The following is a 12,313-nucleotide window of genomic DNA, read 5'->3' as shown; positions in this document are numbered from 1 at the left end:
CGATAGCTATTCCAATAAAACTCTCAACTCAGATGACCAAGAGCGCTGTAAAGGGATTGAAAGTCGGGGAGCCGGGATGTAACGATGTAAGAATATTTAAAATTCATTATACGCGATATATTTAATACAAAATCAAGTCTTTGTTTCGTTAACCTTTCCCTGGACTGTTAAGATTTTATGCGAAGCATCTGTTAATATTGTTTAGGGGTGATGTGGCCGTGGGATAAATTTTTTAAAGGTATGTAATGTCCTCTTCATAATACACTTTCGGTTCTACCCTAAAACGGCCCAAGGGACAGTAATCTAATCGGCCCCAATGAAACCTGCAAATACCTTCCAACTTACGGAAAAAACTAGCCTCTTTTTTTTGATATACGAGTATATGAGGCCAAAGAGTAGACGATTTGCCAAAAAAAAAAACACGAATAGTCCGCTCTGTTGAAATAATTCCGGTTTAGCAAATATGAAATGCGACAGTCTACATTAAACCTTTGACGGTCCAGATAAAAACTAAACAAGGTTTAAGCCTCGCAGCCTCTTTAAAGTCCTAAAAATTCTGTATTACGAAAAAATACAAAAATAAGATGTTTGGTGGTCATTTTTGATATGCACTTAAAGGGTTATGTTATAAAAATGTTTTGCTAGATTTTATTTTTTACTAAGGATAATTTTTGTTACTGTATGCTATTTTTGTTACTGGTCTGGTATCAAATTGAACAATTTTAAATAAAAAATATTCGTGAAAAGCACCACTTTGGAAGTGTCTCTCGCGCAAACTATTTAGTTTAGAAAAAAATGATATTAGAAACCTCAATATCATTTTTGAAGACCTATCCATAGATATCCCACACGTATGGGTTTGATGAAAAAAAAAATTTGAGTTTCAGTTCTAAGTATGGAGACCCCCAAAATTTATTGTTTTTTTTCTATTTTTGTGGGAAAATCTTAATGCGGTTCACAGAATACATCTACTTACCAAGTTTCAACAGTATAGTTCTTATAGTTTCGGAAAAAAGTGGCTGTGACATACGGACGGACAGACAGACGGACAGACGGACAGACAGACAGACAGACAGATATGACGAATCCATAAGGGTTCCGTTTTTTGCCATTTGGCTACGGAACCCTAATAAAAACGAGTGCAAGTTATACTAACATACTGAGAAGTTTTCTAAGAAACATTTAGAAACATAACAAATCCAAATGTATTTTATTATAAAGCGTTATAATATAAGTAACACTAAAATAAGACAAAACTCTGTAAAAAAAATGTACAGATATCATAAATAGAAAGACACAAATAATATAATATAATAAATATTATAATGCCACAGAACACAAAAGGGCCACTTTCAATGCAGTACATTTTAATTTATAGGTAAACAATATTTTGAAATCGAGGAAATCACGTCAAACAACAAAATACCCATAATTTAAATTAGACCAAACTCACAACGAAACGCCTTCACCCGACACAATTGCATATTGTTTTTCCAAACGTTTTTATTCTGTATGTTTTCTAAATTGAAAATATTTCTCATTTCATCGTCCAGGATTAAATGGCGATTGGCTTACGCGATTGCACAGATCCCATTTCCCTATCGCAGTACGGGAACCTCAATTTAACACGACGCCGGATCAAATCGGCGAATACGCCGATTCTAAACGCCCTAAAAGCACCCTTATGTTCGACGATATAAGGTAGAAATGGGCTGATAGGATCGCTGTCGCGGAAATGTTACTGATGATGAAAAATTGCAAGGACATTGGTTAATGTCTTAATTTCTTTTGGGAGTTTTTTGCAGGAAATTTCAGGTTTTTGAGTGTCGGGATTAGTCAAGTCAAGACATAAATTATACTGTCACATTAATTATCAATGTAGACACAATATTTTTTCGTAGATATTGCTTTTAATGATGGGGTCGTATGTATAATAAATAAATAAATAAATAAATATTATAGGACATTCTTACACAGATTGACTAAGTCCCACAGTAAGCTCAAGAAGGCTTGTGTTGTGGGTACTCAGACAACGAAATATATAATATACAAATACATAAATACATATAAAACACCCAAGACTCAGGAACAAATATCTGCGTTAATCACACAAATAAATGCCCTTACCAGGATTCGAACCCAGGACCGCGGCTTTTCGTAGAATTATAGCGTAAAGTTCCAATCTCGGGATTCGCAGAACCTTAAAGACACCGGACAAAAAAATGGACAACCGCTGCTGCTGCCGCACTGCAGTTACTTTGAGAATAAAACTTTTAATCTGGACCATCATTTTGTTTGCAAAAAGACTGTGGGCTTGCAATTAAAACCGGCAGACTTAGCCGGTTTAATTAAAGTTGTTGCAATCGATCTGCTCTAAAAGCAGGTAGGGTAAGGTTTAACTTATAGTAGGTGACTTAAGGTAGGTAGCTAGTACAATCAGTAGCAATAGTTGCTAAGCGGGCGAGGTGTTCAAAATGATCTTGACGCGACTTTATTGTTAAGAGAATAAGAGCGCGTCAAGGTAATTTTGAATAGAAAATCTCGGATCTATATCTAAATCCCTAAAGTCTTTTCTCCTATCGATGCATTCCCTAATATTGTTTGTCATAATGATCAGTTGTCCTAACACTAAAAACCCTAATTTTGGTTATCCTAATGTTGATTACTTATCCTAAAGTTATTATGCATATTTTCTTTTTTGCGAGGGTCGCAGTTGAACCCTAACCTAACCCACTTTTGTGGCAGCAAGTTCTAAAACCTAACTATTTTTCAGAACCTTACATTATGGAAAATAGTCGTTATGACAATTGATCGTTATGGCATGTGCTCATTAGGACAAACCAGTTAGGGCAAGTGACTTTAGGACAAACGTTGTTAGGGATTCAGAATGACACCCAAAATCTCGCCCGCTTACCAACTTCTGCTGCTGACTGTACCACTTTTGTTTCGAGTATGTTGTAGCACTTTAGTAAAGGCCATGGCAGGATAAGCTAAGTGAATCTGCCCCCAGCGCGTTTTGGCTTGTAGTTTTTTTCGATGATGTGGCTTTGTATTTGGTAACAAGACTAACAAGTATGCAAAATTTCAGCCCCAAAAGTCTATAGTTTAAAAAAAACGAAATATGATCTTCTTGCAAATTTTTTTTTCTAGCCGGCCGATTTTGACGTGCGTCACGTATAATGTGCATATAGTAAAGACAATGATATGACAGTAATTCTAGGATATATTTCCATACAAAAAAAAATACAATTACTTCAAAAAAAATTTGTTATTACTGTTCACCAAAGCTAGCCTCTTTAATAAGTTACAAAATAAATGCATTTACTTAATTTTATCTGTGGGAGAACAAGGTGTTTTTTTAATTAAATACATCACTACACATTTTCTATAGGTACCCGCTCGTCAAAACTACTCGATTATAAAATCTTTATAGAAACGTGCATACTTATATTGCTTATAATGATGAACACTGGTAACTTATAAAATAAAATTTTTAAAAAATGTCCCTCTGTGCCGGTTATTCACATGAACTTCGAATATTTATTAGATATAAACATTAATTAATAATGGATTACAGGAAAGCAATCCAATTTGTCCAATTATTTAAAAAAAATATATATTTGTTTATAAGTGGTATCAAATTTGGAGGTATCGCTGACGTGACAGTAATATTTTTTTTTGAAAAAAGTTATTGTATTTTTTTTTTCTTTTTTGTATGGCAATATATCCTATAATTAATGTCATATAATTGTCTTTACCTATCTCACTCGTCAATATGGGAGGCATTAAAAGAACAACAAGTAGAGCTCCAGTACATTGATATCTTAAAACAACTCTACAAACATACCACGAGTAGAGTCCAACTGGAAACAATCGGCCCGCCAATACAAATTGAACGTGGCGTAAGGCAAGGCGATCCCATATCACCCAAGATATTCATTGCAGTGCTAGAGTCGATAATTAGCAAGCTGAATTGGTCTGGCCGTGGACTGCCTATAAACGGTAGCTACCTACATCACCTAAGATTCGCAGACGACATCGTCTTGCTTTCAGAACGCTTTTCAGACCTAAAATACATGATACTCACCCTGCAGACTGCCAGTAGAGTGACAGGGCTAGAAATAAATTTCAGCAAATCAAAAATAATGACTACACAACAACCAATGCATATTGGAGATACCGTAATGGAGTACGTTAAAAACTATATATACCTTGGGAAGCAAATCTCATTTGATATGAGAAATAGCGAACATGAAGTTGATAGGAGAATCAAGATCACGTGGAACAAATTCTGGAGCCAAAAAGAAATATTGAAGAGCACAATTCCTATTAAATTTAAAAAGAAAATTATGGACTCATGTTTACTACAATCGCTCACGTACGCCGCGCAAAAACAAAATAATTACATGCCAAAGAAGTATGGAAAGAAGTATGACAAATATTAGAAAAATCCAGTAAATTAAGCACAGCATTATTAGATCCAAAACTAACGTGATTGACGCGCTCAAATACGCAAAAAAACAAAAATGGAGATGGGCAGGACATGTCGCCAGGATGAAGTCCAATAGATGGGCAAAACAAGTAACGACATGGCTAGGACCACCAGGAAAGCGTAACAGCGGCAAACCATACACGCGATGGTCAGACGAGATAGTAAAGGTTGCAGGGACCAACTGGATACAAAAAGCACAGGATAGATCCGACTGGCTTACTCTGGAGGAGGCCTTTACCTGAGAAGGGGTTCTTGCTAAATTCACCTAGTAAAAAAAAAAACAAAATATGTACATAAGTGACCAAACAGTACTAAAAACTGACTATTAGAAAATTAAATAAATTTGTATTGTAGATTTTTTATGTTTGACATTGTAATATGCAAGAAATAAAAGGCTTTTTTATTTTATTTTATTTATTATTTATAATTGTCTTTACTATATGCACATTATACGTAACGCACGTCAAAATCGGCTGCCTAGAAAAAAAATATTGCAAAAAGATCATATTTCGTTTTTTTTTAACTATAAACTTTTGGGGGCTCAAATTTTGCATACTTGTTACCAATACAAAGCCACATCATCGAAAAAAATTACAAGCCAAAACTCGCTGGGGGCAGATTCACTTAGCTTATCCTGCCATGGCCTTTCAATCACTCTCTAGTTCTCTTGGAGGATGAATTTGGGAATAAAATGTTCAATATGGAAATAATTCACTGAATAAAGATCATGTAAAAAGTTGTGCGAGGTCATGCAAAAAGTTAAACGAAAAGTAGATACATCAGCTTAAAAAGTTCCGTTTACTTTCTTTGGCGAAAGATTAGATCTTTCGGTTGCACTCTCTGGAGGCTGGGCGTTTCTTCGGCAACCTAATTAACTGGTTTCGACCCAATCGCGTATATAATCAAATGCAGATTCTCCAAATCTTATCTCAAGCAAACCGAAAAGACCAGCCACAGCGAACCAAAAAGACAATCAACCTAATGAAACTCGCATCTCGATCGTCCCAAACTTGGCTGTAATAATCCCAGTCAAAGCCCATAATCGCGGAGTTATTGAAAAACAATCAGACCAGCGCATCGGCCGTCTTAATCGGGGAGTTCTTAAGCCAAGTTCTGATACGAAAATTTCCACGAAACTCAATTAGGACCTTCTCAACACTTTAATTGTGTTGCTGATGAATTGGCCAAGTTCCATCGACGTCCGGAATGATTGGCCGGAGGACAGGACGACAGGTCTTCAATGAGCGATGGATAAACTTTTAATTATTGGATACGTTTTAGGTTCGGGTGAAGGTTTATGAAAAATTGAATTAAGGTTTGAGTATCAGGTGCCGTTTTAAGTGAAATCTGTTTAAGTTTGGTTTGATCGAGTCAGTTTAAGACATTCATAAAGTTTAAGCAGCCTAAATTGTAAGTTAACCTGCTTTTTTTTAGTGATGATTTATTTCGACGTAAACAATACATGGACAGACAGACAGTAGGAGTTATATAAAAAGTTTATATATATAAGTTAACCTGCTTCCTCAGTCCACGTTTTTAGGCTTTACGTTAATATCCATAATAAAACTCAATCTTAAGACAAGCAAGTATTATATAATCGGTAACTAGTTTGCGAAAGAATAAGGGCACTTTTGACTTGAAGAGTGTACTGCACTATCACGAAATCTTTTACACATTCCAGATTGCAGAACTTCATACAATTTTACAATCAATAATCATAAATTATCGTTGGTACTTTTTCCTAATCTAGGTGTTTTTTTAATGATATAAGGTACTAGGACATTGCGACATAAAAAATCCTTTAAAATATACAAAGTTAGAGTAAGATACTACGCTTGCAAACACAACATCCCGCACTGGAATTGATCTGAAATGTAACCCCATTTTCTGTGACAGTCGGGGGCGAGATTAGCCGATTCTGATCCACACACGGGTTATCTATAAAACTTCAAAGATGCGGGAAGGAGGCAATCTCTTCGGTCCTGTGGCTCGATTTACTGGTTATTGCTTTGATATTTTATATTCGAAGTAACTTATGTTTATTGTGCTTATGTTGTAGAATCGTGTTCAATGTAATTAATAATATATTGACCAAGCGGAGAGGTCTCACTATCAGCATAAATACTTTCGTATGTATGTCCAGATGTTTTCGGATTCAAGTCCTGCCGGATGCGTAACTTTTTCCATTTTTTCCTTTCATATAAAATTCAGATTTTTTTTGATTACCAGGGCGAGGTCTACAGCACTAGTCTATAATATGTTAATTAAGTAATTTATATTTCGCTGACATAGTCTATATTACTCTTTATTTACGTACTTATCTTTTTTTTTTTTTATAAACTGATCGGCGACTGGCTCTAGTCACACCTGATGGAAAGTGAAGACAGAGCCTTAGATGGAGCTCACCGGTTCAGTAATAGCCTATTCACTCTAGCTTTAAAGAGACCGAGGTCATATTTCTCAGGGAATACAGATGACGGGAGCGCATTCCATTCCTTAGCCGTCCTTACCAAAAAAGACGAGGCAAATCGTTTTGTGCGGACAAATGGGATATTAACCACGAACGGGTGCATTCGCTTCCCGTGCCTGGACGTCCGATGATGGAAAGGGGAAGGTGGGATCAGGTCATGCAGCTCTTGTGCGCACTCTCCAGAATGTATCCTATAGAACACCGATAGACATGCGACTCGCCGGCGATGATCGAGGCTCTGTAACTTTGATTTGACAGCTATTATTTTTTCTCCACTCCTTCTATAATAGACTTCTATGATTAGTGTTAAATAGTGTTAGTGTTAAATGATTAGAGGTCACAAATTTGCTTCTTATGTTTAATGGCAAACGTGTGCACTTGTACTAAACACTAATGAATGTGAAAAATACCTTAAAGTAAGTAATTACTTAAATTAACAAAAACTACAAACAAAAGTATGAAACTCTGATATCATTATTAATGGGTTAAGCAATATTTGATATATTCGTCGAACAGAGAAAGCAATGTTTCGATCAAAAGCAACATAGATTACCGATAACTTTTATGGATCTATAGATATTCATCGGTGAAATAATTGATGCAATTATACTTTAACTACAGAATGCCACACTAGTTTCCATAAACAAAACTATCGACGTACAGTAATTGCATAAAAGCTGTCCTAAATGAAAAAAAAAAACATTAAGAGAATACTTGTTTTTATTTTTAGCTACTATTTTTTTCAACCATCGTTCACGTAAAGCTAAAATTGTATAAGTAACCGTCCATTTTCATCGAAAAATATTCAAGTAGCTACTTCATATACAGGGTGATTCAGGAGACGTGAGCAGGATCAAGCCTACGGATACAGTAGGTTATAAACAACTGTTTCGTACCAGTATTTGTGAGATTAACTTTAATTAATTTTATACTGTTTAAAAAAAAATTAATTTACGACAGTCATGGTCACCCTCTTTGTTTTATCCATAACAAGTGCCAAATTGAATGTCATCGGAGTCTGGTTACTTTTGAAAAATCGTATCTCACTCAAGTGTGACATTTTATTTTCTTCATACTCAAAGTACTGTCATAACGGTTAAAAAGGTTTTATCTTTGTTAATAAATATTGTATGGTATCCATGATTGTAGATATTTCAATTTGTCCTTACCAAAAAGTATAACAACAGAAAAAAAAGCGTGATTGTTTTACTTAAATATTGTGGTGAACGATTCTTCTACATGTACTGATTGTGTAGCCTTAGTCATACTGCCGTATTCGAACTTCAAGATATTCACAAGAGACGACACGTACTAGATCCATTCTAGATACGTTATAGTTTAGATTTCAACTAGTTCTCTATTGCAGCGCAATTCGGGCAACCAATGTCACTTTTACGATAGATCGTGTTAGATATCTATTAGATGTGAATTAGATCTCTAAGTAATATCTTGTGGAAATCGTTCAAGAGTATCTCCAGAATCGCGGAAATGTCAAATTTGACAGGTTAGATCTTAAACATATCGTTATCGTATCTTGGCGATGTCTAAAAGATATCTAATAGATGTCTATTACAAAATCCGAATTGGGCCCCTACTCACGTCTAATGAATCATCCTGTATAATATTATAACTAAGAAAATGTGCACTGAATAAAACGATCCAAGTTCGCAGCACGACGGCGAAAACATCCGCCACACTAGAGACTTCACAATACAATGTTGCGAGAAATAAATGTTTTGAAAACGGAGATGAGGACACTTGACTGTAACCGTTTTAACTGAAGCACACTTAACAAGACTGTTAAGTGAACTGGTGGAGATTTCTATTCGAAATAAGTAAAAAATTACATCATTTTTTTTTCGTATCTCGCTACCTATTTTTCCGAGCAGATTTTTTATCTAGTCGCAATACCAGAGACATTTCGCAAAACAATATACCGTAAAATGGGGTGAGTAAGTGCAAAACTGACATTCAAACCTCGATAACATTTTATTTTTACATATGCAAACTGAATGGTGTATATAATAAGTGTTCCGGACGTTTGTATTTTAGTTTTTATTTTATTTTGGGTAGTTCCATTTCATAACTTTGACGATAAACAGGAAATCCCACCTCACACCGTAGTCCCTCGTATTTGGGGTGAGTTGGGTTTTCATACAAAGGTGATTTTGGAAGATTGTTGGATCGATTTTTTTATTATGAGTATTACTATAGATCCATTTTAAATTGGAATACCTACATTGGAATTTGTAGCAGTAGCCTAAAAACACATCTCACCCCCTTTCATCCCTTCTCTCCCCATTCATAACCCAACTCTCCCCGCGAACCCTACTCACCCCATTTTACTGTACGTATATAAATAACGAATTAACTTTTTAGCGTTTCTTATTAGGGTTTAAAGTAGGTATTTAATCTTGCAAACCAATTTGTCAATAGAAAAAGGTGCGAAATTTATAATTTTACTACATATGTAAGTTGGATGGGAAATAATCTTGACGAATGTATATACGGATGTAGAAAAGTGTTTTTGTAGACTTTGATTTCAATTGTTTAGGCATAAAAAAACTTACAATCAATACGAGTACCTATATTGAAATTGGAGTTTAAATTTCAAAAAAGACGATCAGAAACATTTCTATAAAACTCGACGTTAGCACTGCAAATTTCTAATTAAAAGTAGGGATAAATATTTGGAATTTTAACGTATTTGAGTACAAAATAATTATATACTGTCTAATGGAAAATGTATACAAGTAATAACGAGAAGGGTCCTCGTTTAATTTCAATTACTTTACGCTTTTGAACGGTCTCCGTATTAACCGGTATTTTTATTACCTTGTAAATATTAATAAGGGCGTAATTATAATTAATAATGGCAGGCGCGCAGAAAGGTAGGATAAGATGCGAAAATGCTGATCTGAAATAAATGTCAAATACCAAAGGGGTGACAATTCCCCCTTTCAAAGGGGTAAGGCAGGCTCGGGGCAAGAGGAACCGTATGAGAAAAATCCTTCTACGTAAGCATTTTTATTAAGTTTATTATATTAATGCATTAATTTAATTTTTAGTATTACTTATTTAAGTATCTCTAACTGTTCATTTTCCCTACATTTATTTTTGGTCCGTAAAGATTATTGTGTATTCTGTCTATTTTATATTGAATTACATAAATAATATTGTCATCGTTTCGTCACTCTGATTTAGAAAGTTAATTTTAATTTCAATGCAATCACTACACTATTATTCTTACTAACAGTGTCAAGTCCGCCTATGTTCAGTCAATATTTCTTCATTACTCCGATATTGCGAGTTATGCGAACGGAATAGACTACCCTCCTATAAATCCCGCATTATGAAACCTATACGAACACTTGACTAATAAAGTCCTCTACCACCGAACCTCTCTGTTGCATCTAAAATTGTAGGTATTATTTTTTGTAGTAAGTTTAATTTACACATGGACATGCAACTGAACTGAACATATACGCTTAATTTCGACACGAGAGGTATTAAGTTAATACCTCTCGTGTCGAATGATGACCCCTTTGACAATTCATTTATATGAAGTAGCTGCCATGCCAAATATTTGTAGACATTTTTTGTAAATTTAGTAATGTATAATTTAAGTAATAAAAACACGGTAAAAACAGATTTCTTCAATTATTTTTAAAATAAAATTAATCCTAGGGACCATCAAGGAACCAACAAGGAACTATCATAGGGACTATCATTCGACGCGAGCGGTATACAAGCACGACTCTTCTTAATAAATGCTCTATCTACTGGGGAAGTAAGTGATCAACGAATCATTTTGAATTTTATTGCAAACAGCTAGTTCCCTACACGAGTAAATATGCTATGTTATGTTTGAGCTCAGCTAGTTCTTTGTGCAATTTTCTTTACCCCGCCGTGCTGTGCGTATTTACATTTTGCATGAATAATGTTCCACCTTCAAGCACTTACCTGTGCGAATTTCAATATTCTAGATTTCTTTATTCCGATATAACTTCAGAACTTTATATGTAAATTGTTATCTTGTTCTAAAGGGAAGCTTGTGTGGAACACCTACAGTTTTAAAAGAGCAATTTGCAGTATTTTTGAAGGAACAAATTAGGTAAGTCCAGTGGAAGTGCCGAAAAACTTTTATATACTAGGTGGTACTGATTTAAGTAAACGTTCACTATTTTTACACATTATTAAATTGTACCACGGAACTTCAAGCTTCGGTTAGTGTCGTGTGTTGACAGAGTAACATCCCTAGTGGGTATAACGTTCGAGCTGATTTAAACAAGGCCAAGGTAAAGTGCGGATAGTTCGAAAAACTGGCACGGCTAGATGTTGATGTCAAATTTAGCGAGTCTTCTCCGGGACCACGGGGACAACGCCGTCCTCGAAACGTCGGAGGTAAACTTAAATACGCGATTAAGTCCCGTTGTACAATTCTATACAAGGTTCATGCAAAGTTCAGTATTCTTGTAATTCTTGTAAAGTAGCGAAGTGAGGTTATAAAATCTGTACAACCCCACTAACGGCTAGAGGTTTACGCAGACGCTCATAGTATTTTATCTAAACTGCAGTTTTCTTTCCACTTTGCCGGGAAGCAATCTATTTACAGCACTTAATCTCGGTGCAAGAGTTTTGTTGCCCACGATTAAAAGTTTCTGCATAAATCGCACTAGATGGCGCTTTACGATACTGCTATGTGGAGATTCACTCTTGTAAGTATCTCGTGTGGAAGGTAAAAGGTGAAATTGTTCTGAATACTTGCGCATTTACTGTTAGAGTTTAAACTGAATGAAGTTTTGTATAAAAAGTATAATGCAAGTAAAAGGTGGTAGCAAGCACTGAGGAATTTATTAATAGTATTTTATGCAACCGTTGTTTAAGAGAGGTCAAAAAAGGCGAGTGGCGTGAGTAACAATTTGAGGCGAAGCCGAAAATTGTTAATAAAGACGCCACGAGTATTTTTTGACTTAGTTAAACAACGTTGCATACAATACTTTTTCTACGACCAATCACTTACTTTGAAATAAAATTGTAAATTTAACAAATATTTTTCATTCAAGAAGTAGAAAAAATGGAGGGTACGGGCGGGAAAAGAATGAATGTATGAATGAAATTAAAAAAAAAAAACATGTCTATGGTTCACTTATTTGTCAGAGATGACATTTAAAATAAGGTTGGCAACACTGTATTTCATTTAATATTTTTTAAGTGGTCATTACACGAAGTATCGTAAAATCGTAAATTCTTTTTTGGGGAATAGACTAAAGACTTGTCTTGACAACTATAAGGTAGGGTTTTAAAGGTGTGTGCACGGCCCTTTAAATGACAAATAAAAGTACGGGAGT

At 35.0% G+C, this 12,313-nt stretch overlaps 1 protein-coding gene across 12 annotated transcripts in view; it reads right to left on the bottom strand.

The window, feature by feature from the left end:
• Positions 1 to 12,313, bottom strand: part of LOC134649042 (disintegrin and metalloproteinase domain-containing protein 11) — a 631,585-nt gene that overhangs the window by 148,790 nt on the left and 470,482 nt on the right. The gene's annotated exons all lie outside the window — the stretch shown is intronic.

The sequence above is a fragment of the Cydia amplana genome, chromosome 6, assembly GCF_948474715.1.
Source record: "Cydia amplana chromosome 6, ilCydAmpl1.1, whole genome shotgun sequence".
NCBI lineage: Eukaryota > Metazoa > Arthropoda > Insecta > Lepidoptera > Tortricidae > Cydia > Cydia amplana.
This window is presented reverse-complemented; position numbering and strand designations above follow the sequence as displayed.